This window comes from Bubalus kerabau, chromosome 17 (assembly GCF_029407905.1).
Source record: "Bubalus kerabau isolate K-KA32 ecotype Philippines breed swamp buffalo chromosome 17, PCC_UOA_SB_1v2, whole genome shotgun sequence".
Classification (NCBI taxonomy): Eukaryota; Metazoa; Chordata; class Mammalia; order Artiodactyla; family Bovidae; genus Bubalus; species Bubalus kerabau.
In genome coordinates, this window is record NC_073640.1 from 51,904,085 (window position 1) to 51,916,580 (window position 12,496).

Below are 12,496 nucleotides of genomic sequence, written 5' to 3' on the forward strand. Positions count from 1 at the left end.
TGGCTTGTGTCCCAGGTCAGGGTGTACCGTTCCCTCTCATGAGTACCGGTTCACAGCCAGTGAAATCAGAGGAAGTCTGCAAGGCTACCCAGGGTTGCTTACAGCTTGGATTGGCATCAGCTGGTCCGTCTACTGCCCAGCTGTCTATTCCGCATTCTTTCCTGAGTCTTGCTGTCAGGCCTGGCCACAGCCCCTGGAGGGAGTTAATGATGTCCAGTGTGTTAATGGTATCACTCAGCATCCGTTTGCCTGGCTCTGCTCCTGGCCAGGCTGAAGTCAGGATTGTGATGCAGACATGAACAAGGATGTCTTAAGGTTCCCCAGGGATCGGGGATCAGGAATTTGGAGACTATCCCTGGGTTCGATCAACTCTCATGTCTATAGGATGGGAATGTGGGGAGGGTGCAACCAACCTGGAATTATCCAGCCTGGGTGTGGAGGGAGCACCTGGGCTCAGATTCTTTTTTCTGTGTGTTCTTTTTTCTTTTTTTTTTTTTCCTGGCCATGCCACGTGGCTTGCAGAATCTTAACTCTGGGACCAGGGACTGAGTCTGGGCGATGGCCAGTGAAAGTGCTGAGTCCTAACCACCCGACTGCCCAGGAATTCTCTGGGCTCAAATTGGAGGAGGATGCAAAGGGCCAACAGGGAGGAAGATCAGAGAACAGGCTCTTGTGGGGGTTATGGTGGAGGGGGACAGTGGAAGGATGCTGGCCAAGCAACCTCACAGCCCAGCCCTGCTCCTTCCACCCTCACTGATTAGGGGTGAGGAGGTGGTTCAGTCAGCCCAGACACGATCACCTCCAGCATGCAGCACCTACTATGTGCAGAGTGCCTTCCTGGATCCTGCTGTCTCCAAACTAGATGAATCATAACCGAGGTAAAGGCAATCCTGCCCAGGACTAGAGCCAGGGGGTGGCAGAGGTGGGGCTGATTCTGCATATATATTTTTTAAAGTTAATCATCTCAAGTGTGTTTAAATGGTTGTTGTTCAGTCACTAAGTCGTGTCTGACCCTTTGTGACCCCATGTACTGTAGCATGTCAGGCTTCTCTGTTCTTCACTATCCCCCAGAGTTTGCTCAGACTCATGTCCACTGAGTTGGTGATGCTATCCAACCGTCTCATCCTCTGCCATCCCCTTCTCCTCCTACCCTCAATCTTTTCCAGGATCAGGATCTTTTCTAATGAGTCGGCTCATCACATCAGGTGGCCAAAGTATTGGAGCTTCAGCTCAGCATTAGTTCTTCCAGTGAATATTCAGGGTTGATTTCCTTTAGAATTGACTGGTTTGATCTCCTTGCTGTCCAAAGAACTCTCAAGAGTCTTCTCTAGCACCACAGTTTGAAAACATCAATTTAAACGGTAATAAATAATTAAATGTATGTATTTATTACTATTATTAAAATTTTTATTGGAATATAATTGCTTTACAAAATAATACTAGTTTCTACTCCACTCTACATGTATTTTGAAGGGAAGAAACAGGATTTTCTGTTGGGCTGGGTGGAGAGACAAGAGAGAGAGGAATCCAGAATGAGGCCAGGGTCTCTGATTTGAGTGTCTGGTTAAACAAAAGGAACTTTCCCTGAGAATGGCCTGAGCAAAAGGTTTAGAGGGGCCTGATATTAATTCTTTCCAGGCATGTGCTGTGGACTTCAAGGCACAATATCCTTCCAAATGTTGTAATCACAATCTGAGTATGAAATACATTTTCCATAGCAATCAGTACACAGAATTTCTTGCAGCTATTTACCCTTGCTATATGCCAAGTCAGACATGACTTGGTGACTGAACAACAATATGTTGTGTACTCTGGAAAAATCAATTTTTTATTGTATTCCATTTAAAAACAAAGTGCTAATTATGACTTGTCAATAAGTCATGGCCAGAAATTTGTAAACCACTATTCTGGGTTCTACCTCTTTGAAACTTGTTTTGGGCTTATTTCTGCCCTGGAGGCGTCGGGGAGCTTGGGCTGGGCTGACCACGGGGCAGTCAGAGATGGCTCAGGTGACTGGAGCGGGGAGATGCTGATGACTGGGGAGACCACGGGGCGGTGGGACTCCTGAGGATCCCTCTAGGGATGGCTATGCTGGGTTAGGGAAAAGTTCAAGTCTGCTGACCCAGCATGGAAAACTGGCAGGGACAGGCACTGAGGGCAGCCAGGGTATGCGAGCATGGAGCAGGGGTGAATAGGCTGCTGGGCGGCCGTGGGCAGGCACCTGCCCACGCCTACTCCTGCAGAGGATGGCCAGGGTCTGCGGCACCATGGAAATGACATCTGGTGGAGAACAGCCCCTCCGATCCAGCTTCTGGGACCGCTCTGCTTCTTGCTGCCAGTGAGTGCCTGTCCCCTGCCCTCACCAGCCCCAGGGTGGGTGCAGTAATTTAGTTATGTCCTCAAGGAGCCTGGCTGTCTCTCCTTCCCCTTCACCATCCTCAGTACATTGGCTTTTATCCTTCAAGGCGGTGGCCTCAGTTGCAGGTGCTATAACTACACCCGGAGGCAGGAAGGAATGGGAACAGAGGGCCTCCCCTGTGGAGAACGGGGCCGCATGGCCACCTTCCTGCAGCAGCCAGCATCCAACAAAGGGAAATATGTCTGCCTCCTGAGGCTGGCCCGTGGCTGCATCTAAAAAAAGATCATGGGGACTTTCCTGTTGGTTCAGTGGGCTAAGATCTTGCTCTCCCAGTGCAGGGGGCCCAGGTTCCATCCCTGGTTGGGGAACTAGATCCCACAGGGCACAACTAAGAGTTCTCATGCCCCAACTAAAGATCCTGCATACTGCTACAAAGATCGAAGATCCTCCGTGCCACAACTGAGACCAGGTGCAGTCAAAGAAATAAAAATAAGTATTTTTAAAAATTGCAGTTCTGGGCTTCCCTGGTGGTCCACTGCTTAAAAGAATCTGCCTTGCAATACAGGGGACATCAGTTTGATCCCTGATCCAGGAAAATCCCACGTGCAGAAAAATCCTGGTAAGCCATCGAGCCGCAACTAGTGAAACCTGCACACTCCAGAACCTGTGCTGCACAACAAGAGAAGTCACTGCAGTGAGAAGCCCGTGCACCGTGCCAGAGAGTAGACCCATTCACCATGCCAGAGAGTAGACCCAATTCACCGTGACTAGAGAGTAGACCCATTCACCATGCCAGAGAGTAGACCCAATTCACCGTGACTAGAAAGTAGACCCAATTCACCCTGACTAGAGAGTAGACCCATTCACCGTGACTAGAGAGTAGACCCAATTCACCATGACTAGAGAGTAGACCCATTCACCGTGCCAGAGAGTAGACCCATTCACTGTGCCAGAGAGTAGACCCAATTCACCGTGCCTAGAGAAAGCCGGAGCGCAGCAACGAAGGTCCAGCGCAGCCAAAAATAAATAAAAACTCTATATATATATATATATGTATGTATGTATATATGTGTGTGTATATAGTGTGGTTCTGTTAGTGAGGAAAGTGGATGGCTGGCAAGTAACAAGGCTGCCACAGCAGGACTGATAGGACATCTGCATTTTCAAATAGCAGCCCAGTCACGGCTGAGCGCTGGAGTGGGGCCTCAGAAGCACCCTGTGTGTCCCTTTGACTGTGGGAGGTGGTGAGGAAGTCTTGAGAAGGAGCAGAAGAGAGGAGGGGGCTTGGCAGTCAATATTCACCAACCTGGGTGGAATATTTTAATATTTAAACAATCCGTTTGACTAACAGAGGTAAGTCGGGTCCGACTATATGTGACCCCATGAACTGTAGCCCACCAGGCTCCTCTGTCCATGGGATTCCCCAGGCAAGAATACTGGAGTGGGTGGCAATTCTCTTCTCCAGGGGATCTTTCCGACCCAGGGATCGAACCTGGGTCTCCTGCATTGCAGATGGATTCTTTATCCACCGAGCTATGAGGGAAATCCCTGGGGATGCTCAAGAAAGGAGAACAGAGTCTTGCACATAAGGAAACAGGCTCGGAGACAGGAACTTATTCAAGATGGCTGAGAGGCGTTAAAGTAGCTTCTAAACACTAAGGGTGTGCTTCTAATTACATATAATAACATATAATAACAACATAATGATACTAATTACAATCATCTGACAGCTGTCCCTCTATACCAGGCCTTATTCCAAGCATAACACACATGTTAACACACAGTTTAACATGCAGGTGCATGCTGTTATATGAGTAGATATGGTACATAGTGAAGATATACCAGGTAAATACTGTTACTGGCAATATTATGTAGAGGAGGAAGTTCTTAGAAATTAAGTCGTTCACCCAGGACAATGGTTCTCAACTGGGGTGACTTCCCCCTTCCAGGAGACATTTGGCAGTATTTGAAGACACTCTGGGTCTTCCCAGGTGGCTCTAACGGTAAAAAAAACCTGTCTGCCAATGCAGGAGACATGAGAGATGTGGGTTTGATCCCAGGGCGGGAAGATCCCCTGGAAGAGGGCATGGAAACCCATTCCAGTATTGTTGCCTGGAGAATCCCATGGACAAAGGAGCCTGGCGGGCTATAGTCCATGGGGTTGAAAAGAGTCGGGCACAACTGAAGTGACTTAGCCTACACACATAGCAAAAATAATTATTTATGGAGATACTCAAACAGTTTAAATTTCAATCCTTCTGTTAGTGACAAAAACAAGGGAGTGTCGCACAAATTTTGATTTGGCCTCACTGGTCTTAATTGTGGCACGTGGGTGTCTCTAGCTTTTGTGGCCCACAGGGTGGCATGTGGGATCTTAGTTCTGCTACCAGGGATTGAATCCATGTCCTGTGCATTGGAAGGTGAATTCTTAACCACTGGACCACCAGGGAAGTCCCCCTCCTCCCCTCTGCCGCCCCCCTACACCACCCCCACCACACAACTTGTTTTTGCTGTTTTCCTTGATCCAGAACGGTTCTTTACTGTACATTACAAGCCTATGGTATTGTCAGGCGAGTGTATTCTCCTCGGTTCTGTCTCGTCACAATAAAGATTTGGAGTGACGGACATTAAAGCCCTCGGCGCGTCACAGCTCCCGGGTCTTGGACAGACCATGTTATAGCTCTTAGGCAATTCAGTGTTACAGCTCCATGTTACAGTTCTATTTTATTTAGAAAATAGCAGGAGAATCCATCCTCGAGGCATGAGAGCATGCCGACCCAAAGACATGAAGAGAAGAGAGTGGGGGAGCGCGCCGGCGCACAGAAGAGAGAGAAAGAGAGCGAGAGAGAGACAGCCTTTTAGCTCCTCTTTTTTATATGTTTTTCCTCCCCCTGGGCCTGCCCTGTGTAAATTGGGCTAGCCGGGAGTGCTGTTTGTTCTACCTGAGGTCCTCACTCTGGTCCTTGGACCTTCCTTTGTTCTATTTTCGCGGGCTTTTCCCTTCCTTGTCTTTTAGCCACCGCCATTTAGGGCTCCTGTTTCCTATTCTAACTACCTAACAGTATTTTACTGTTTTGTGTCCTTTCATGAGATGGTCAGTCCATTGAAGCCACAAGAGGAGACAGAGGAGAGGCTCAGGAAAAGCAAGTTTATTGTACTCACAGGTCCTAGTAACCGGAGGTGTGTCACATGGGGCCACTTGGGAAGTACACAGTGTGGTCAAGGGATAGGAGATAGGAGCCAGGGAAAGGCTGAGATCATGACCTTTACTGGGGTTTCCTCAGGAAAGATGGGCTTCCCTGATGGCTCAGCAGGTAAAGAATCCACCTGCAATGCAGGAGACACAAGAAACACAATTTTGATCCCTGGGTTAGGAGATCCCCTGGAGGAGGAAATGGCAGCCCATACCAGGATTCTTGCCTAAAAAATGCCATGGAATCAGAGGAGTTGCAGATTGCACGGGGTTGCAGGGTGAAACATGGGACTGAGTGACTAAGAACACAGTAAAGGCAGGGCTTAGTTTCATTGAGTTAGACAAGGCTGTGGTCCCTGTGATTAGATTGACTAGTTTTCTGTGATTATGGTTTCAGTGTGTCTGCCTTCTGATGCCTCTTGCAACACCTACAGTCTTCTTTGGGTTTCTCTTACCTTGGACGTGGGGTATCTCTTCAAGGCTGCTCCAGCAAAGCGCAGCTGCTGCTCCTTACCTTGGATGAGGGGTATCTCCTCACAGCCGCTCCTCCTGACCTTGAACATGGAGTAGCTCCTCTCGGCCCTCCTGCGCCCACGCAGCCACTGCTCCTTGGACGGAAGAAAGCCTTCCTCAGCAATCAATGCAAAGAAATAGAGGAAAACAACAGAATGGGAAAAACTAGAGATCTCTTCAAGAAAATCAGAGATACCAAGGGAACATTACATGCAAAGATGGGCTTGATAAAGGACAGAAATGATATGGACCTAACAGAAGCAGAAGATATTAAGAAGAGGTGGCAAGAATACACAGAAGAACTGTACAAAAAAGATGTTCACGACCCAGAAAAACACGATGGTGTGATCACTCACCTAAAGCCAGACATCCGGGAATGTGAAGTCAAGTGGGCCTTAGAAAGCATCACTACGAACAAAGCTAGTGGAGGTGATGGAATTCCAGTTGAGCTCTTTCAAATCCTGAAAGATGATGCTGTGAAAGTGCTGCACTCAATATGCCAGCACATTTGGAAAACTCAGCAGTGGCCACAGGACTGGAAAAGGTCAGTTTTCATTCCAATCCCAAAGAAAGGCAATGCCAAAGAATGCTCAAATTACCGCACAATTACACTCATCTCACATGCTAGTAAAGTAACGCTCAAAATTCTCCAAGCCAGGCTTCAGCAATACGTGAACCGTGAACTTCCAGATGTTCAAGCTGGTTTTAGAAAAGGCAGAGGAACCAGAGATTAAATTGCCAACATCTGCTGAATCATGGAAAAAGCAAGAGAGTTCCAGAAAAACATCTATTTCTGCTTTATTGACTATGCCAAAGCCTTTGATTGTGTAAATCACAAGAAACTGTGGAAAATTCTGAAAGAGATGGGAATACCAGACCACCTGACCTGCCTCTAGAGAAACCTGTATGCAGGTCAGGAAGCAACAGTTAGAACTGGACATGGAACAACAGACTGGTTCCAAACAGGAAAAGGAGTATGTCAAGGCTGTATATTGTCACCCTGCTTATTTAACTTCTATGCAGAGTACATCATGAGAAACACTGGGCTGGAAGAAGCACAAGCTGGAATCAAGATTGCTGGGAGAAAGATCAATAACCTCAGATATGCAGATGACACCACCCTTATGGCAGAAAGTGAAGAGGAACTAAAAAGCCTCTTGGTGAAAGTGAAAGAGGAGAGTGAAAATGTTGGCTTAAAGCTCAACATTCAGAAAACGAAGATCATGGCATCTGGTCCCATCACTTCATGGGAAATAGATGAGGAAACAGTGGAAACAGTGTCAGACTTTATTTTTCTGGGCTCCAAAATCACTACAGATGGTGATTGCAGCCATGAAATTAAAAGACGCTTACTCCTTGGAAGGAAAGTTATGACCAACCTAGATAGCATATTGAAAAGCAGAGATATTACTTTGCCAAGAAAGGTCCGTCTAGTCAAGGCTGTGGTTTTTCCAGTGGTCATGTATGGATGTGAGAGTTGGACTGTGAAGAAGGCTGAGCGTTGAAGAATTGATGCTTTTGAACTGTGGTGTTGGAGAAGACTCTTGAGAGTCCCTTGGACTGCAGGGAGATCCAAGTCCATTCTAAAGGAGATCAGGCCTGGGAGTTTTTTGGAAGGAATGATGCTGAAGCTGAAGCTCCAGTACTTTGGCCACCTCATGGGAAGAGTTGACTCATTGGAAAAGACTCTGATGGTGGGGGGATTGGGGGCAGGAGGAGAAGGGGACGACAGAGGATGAGATGGCTGGATGGCATCACTGACTCGATGGATGTGAGTTTGAGTGAACTCCGGGAGTTGGTGATGGACAGGGCGGGCCTGGTGTGCTGCAATTCATGGGGTCGCAAAGAGTTGGACACGACTGAGCGACTGAATTGAACCGAACGGAACTGAAAGGCAGGGCAGGATAAACAGTTTGGAATGGGCCATCAGCATGATTTAAGCGGGCTTTGGACTCTTGATGTGCTTTCTAGTTGCTTGCACTGGCTCTGGGATGTTTAAGGCAAAGGAATACAGGCAGACCTTGGAGATTTTGTGTGTTCAATTCTAGACCACTGCAAACAAAGTGAATATCTCAATAAAGCAAGTCAAACGATTTTTTTGGTTTCCCAGTGCAATGATACCATGGGGCTCCCGAGGCCTTTCTGTGTCCCTCATTTCTTTGATTACAGGAGACAGCCTTCATTCAGCCCCAGTGACCTTCCCTGAGTTCCAATGGGCAAATTCAATCAGTTGTTAATAAGGGAGGGAATGCACGATCAGGAAGAAACAAACAGCCAAGAGCAGCCTTGGGGTAAGGTCCTGTTTCTCCATCAATAGATATACACACAACAATATCTTTGAGCTATTTTGCAGATACTGAAATCCCCTCCAGGTGGGAGAAGTTAATGATTACCTTCTATGCTGCCCACAAGCATGTAGACCCCAGACCAGCTGGACATGAAGGTTGATGATGCTGACTCCTACTTACCTCACTACCAGCCCATCAGAAGAAGGTTCACCATCTGATAATGCCTTCTCTGAACAATTGCTGTAAAAGCTCTCACTATCTTCCCCACGTCGGGACACATGGTTTTGAGGGCATTAGCCTGCCATGGGCTTCCCTGGTGGCTCAGGTGGTAAAGAAGACACCTGCAATGTGGGAGACCTGGGTTCGATTCCTGGGTGGGGAAGATCCCCTGAAGGAGTGCATGGCAACCCACTCCAGTATTCTTGCCTGGAGAATCTCATGGACAGAGGAGTCTGGTGGGCTACAGTTCATGGGGTCACAAAGAGTCGGACACGACTGAGTGACTAAGCACAGCACAGCCTGCTGTCGTCCCCCCTTGCCCAGCAAAGCAATAAAGCTATTCTCTTCTGTGTGTGCTGAGCTTAGTCGCTCAGTCATGTCCGACTCTTTGTGAACCCGTGGACTGTACCCTGCCAGGGTCCTCTGTCCATGGGGATTCTCCAGGCAAGAATACTGGAGTGGGTTGCCATGCCCTCCTTCAGGGGATCTTCCTGACCCAGGGATCGAATGCGGGTCTCCTGCATTGCAACTGGATTCTTTACTGTCTGAGCCACCAGGGAAGCCCCGACAGTTCTGCTATGCTATGCTAAGTCACTTCAGTCGTGTCCGACTCTGTGTGACCCCATAGACGGCAGCCCACCAGGCTTCCCCGTCCCTGGGATTCTCCAGGCAAGAACACTGGAGTGGGTTGCCATTTTGAGGCCAACCATAAAAGGTCAAAAAGTGAGTGGTGGTCTAGTTCCTAGAAATCTCCACCCCTTCCCCCCAAATAATCTCCCATCTTTTAGCCTATGAATTTACCCAGTCCATAAAATCTAACCACACCATATTTTGGGGCCTCTTCCCTTCTAAGGTGACCCATGTTCTGTCTGTGGAATGTGTTTCTCTCTAAATAAATTTACTTCTTACCCATTACTTAGTTTCTGAGCGAATTCTTTCTCCATTGAGATATCAAGGACCTGCCTTCATTAACTCCTGAGACCAGGTATGATCTGTTAAAAGACCATGGATTCAATCTGGGTTTTGGCTGGGTTCAAGTCTCACTTGCATCATATATAAGCCAGAATGTCTTCCCTAGATGAAAATATGTTAAATTTATTTCATTGGAACTCAGGGACAGTCTAGGAAGGTGAAGCCTGTTTCCTACAAGCAAGAAATGGGGGTCTTGGAAAGGCTTTTGTACCCAGGGGGATCCTACTCCGTTTTATTTCCCCCTTTTCTTTGACACCCCTCAGTCTTGGGGGAAACACTATGGGACAAGAAAAGAAATCAAGTTTTGGACAGAGAGGTCAATCATAGACTTGTTAGGGGAACTCGGTTTTATGGGGACTCAGATCAAACAGGGAGAAGGCGATGGCACCCACTCCAGTACTCTTGCCTGGAAAATCCCATGGACGGAGGAGCCTGGTGGGCTGCAGTCCATGGGATCGCCGGAAGTCGGACATGACTGAGCGACTTCGCTTTCACTTTTCACTTTCATGCATTGGAGAAGGAAATGGCAACCCACTCCAGTGTTCTTGCCTGGAGAATCCCAGGGACGGGGGAACCTGATGGGCTGCCGTCTATGGGGTCGCACAGAGTCGGACACGACTGAAGCGACTTAGCAGCAGCAGCAGCAGCAGATCAAACAGAGAAGCTCAGCTGTTTCAAACCATGAGCAACTCCATGGCCACCAGGCACTGGGGTTTCCCCATTCCACCCACCCCCGCCCTCCCTTTAACAGACAGGCCATAGTTTAGGTAGCCAGGATCTTTCTAGCAATGCCACCCCTGCCACCACTGTGCATGTGTTCGTGTATCCCCAAGGCTACCCCCATGGCTGCATATTTGCCAGAAGGACTTGGGGGTCTCTGCATACAGTTGGACTCACTCCTGAGACACATTCCTTTAGAAGGAGAGGCCAAGCTATGTTAACCCTTTTCTGCTACTTCATCAGGCAGCTATTTAATCATTGTGACCTCTTCAGTCTAATGGTTGCAGAAAATACACCCTAAAGGTGGTGATAGTGCATCCAGTTGTAAATGTGCTAAATATTTTGGGTGGAAAAATCCTCTTTGGTAGCTACAACTTCTCTTTAAGTTTGAAATTGTGCCAAAAAAAAAAAAAAAAAAGAATTTGGACGTCCCCGATGGTCCAGTGGTTAAGACTTCGCCTTCCAATGCAGAGGGTGCGGGTTTGATCCCTGGTCAGGGAACTAAGATCCCACATGCCCCGTGGCCAAAAGCCCAAAACACAGAACAAAAACAATGTTATAACAAATTCAATAAAGACTTAAAAAATGGTCTGTATATATATATATAAAACAAAATTGAGGCAGTTTTGGTGAAGTGGATGAACCTAGAATCTGTTATATTGAGTGAAGTACATTAGAAAGAGAAAAGCAAGTATTGTATAGTGATGCATATATATATATATCAACAGTATCTGGAAAAATGGTATTAATGAACCTATTTGCACAGAAGGAATGGAGATGCAGATAGAACGGAACTGTGCACACAGTAGGGGAAGGAAAGAGTGGGACGAATGGAAAAATAGCATTGACATATATACACTGCCATGTGTAACATAGATAGCTGGTGAGAAGCTGCTATATACCACAAGGAGCCCAGCCTGGCGCTCTGTGATGATCTAGAGGGATGGGATGGGGGAGGAGAGAGAGGCTCAAGAGGGAGGAGATATATGTATAATTACGGCTGATTTGCATTGTTGTGTGGCGGAAACCAACACAACATTGTAAAGCAATTTTCTTCTAATTAAAAAATAAATAAAACAAAATATTAAAATGTACATTAAAAATATAAAGAGAAGGGTGTAAATTGAGGACTGGCCCTAAGTTGAAACTGTTTCTGGGTAATAGAAAGTGACATGGAAATAACAATACTCTTCTCTCTACATTTGCTTGTATACAGAATTCTCCAAACAAAATTTTAAAACCCTGTCAGCAAAGATGTCTTCTAAAAGTGGTTATATCTGAAAGTGAAGGGAAATTGCCCTGGAGGATGCTTCATACTTGTCTGTAACATAGTATTCCTACACACACATACAGAAAATGAGAAATTCAGGTATGCAAAATGAGTAAGTACAGAAGTAACTTCTATCCACTGTGCACCACTGCGCACCACTGCGGTAAGCCTGTAATGCTTTGGTTCATATTCTTGTTATGAATAGATATATCCAGAAGGGAAGTGAAGTGGCTCAGTCGTGTCCAACTTTTTGCGACGCGACCCCTTAGACTGTAGCCTATCAGGCTCCTCCATCCGTGGAATTTTCCAAGCAAGAGTACTGGAGTTGGTTGCCATTTCCTTCTTCAGGATATCCAGAAGGTAATCCATAATACAAATACAAGGAAATATATTTAAATAAGCATGTGTGTAAGTTTAATTGAGGCTTTCCAGGTGGCACTAGTGGTAAAGAACCACCTGCCAATGCAGGAGACCTAAGAGATGCTGGTTCAGTGCCTGGTTTGGGAAGATCCCCTGGAGGAGGGCATGGCAACCCACTCCAGTATTCCTGCCTGGAGAATTTCATGAAAAGAGAAGCCCGGTGGGCTACAGTTCATGGGGTCACACAGAGTCGGACATTACTGAAATGACTTAGCACACATACACACATATTAAATTTGGCATATAGGTACACACACCTACAAATATGCATATAGGTATAATACAACACGTAGGAGTATATATGTGAAAGTTAAATACTATGTTTATTTTTCAGGCAATGGTGTCTATCTTTCCCTTCCTGTAAATTCCTGTCTCATATTCCTTCTATCCAAAGTCCTCCAGTGGAACCAAAAATATCCTCCAGAGTTGAGTCTGAACCAGTATCTATTCCAGGACCACACACTGCATGTGGTCCTGACTCTCGGGTCTGTTTCAACCTGTCAATTCCCCTTTGGATGATACTGACCAAACACCCTCCCCTT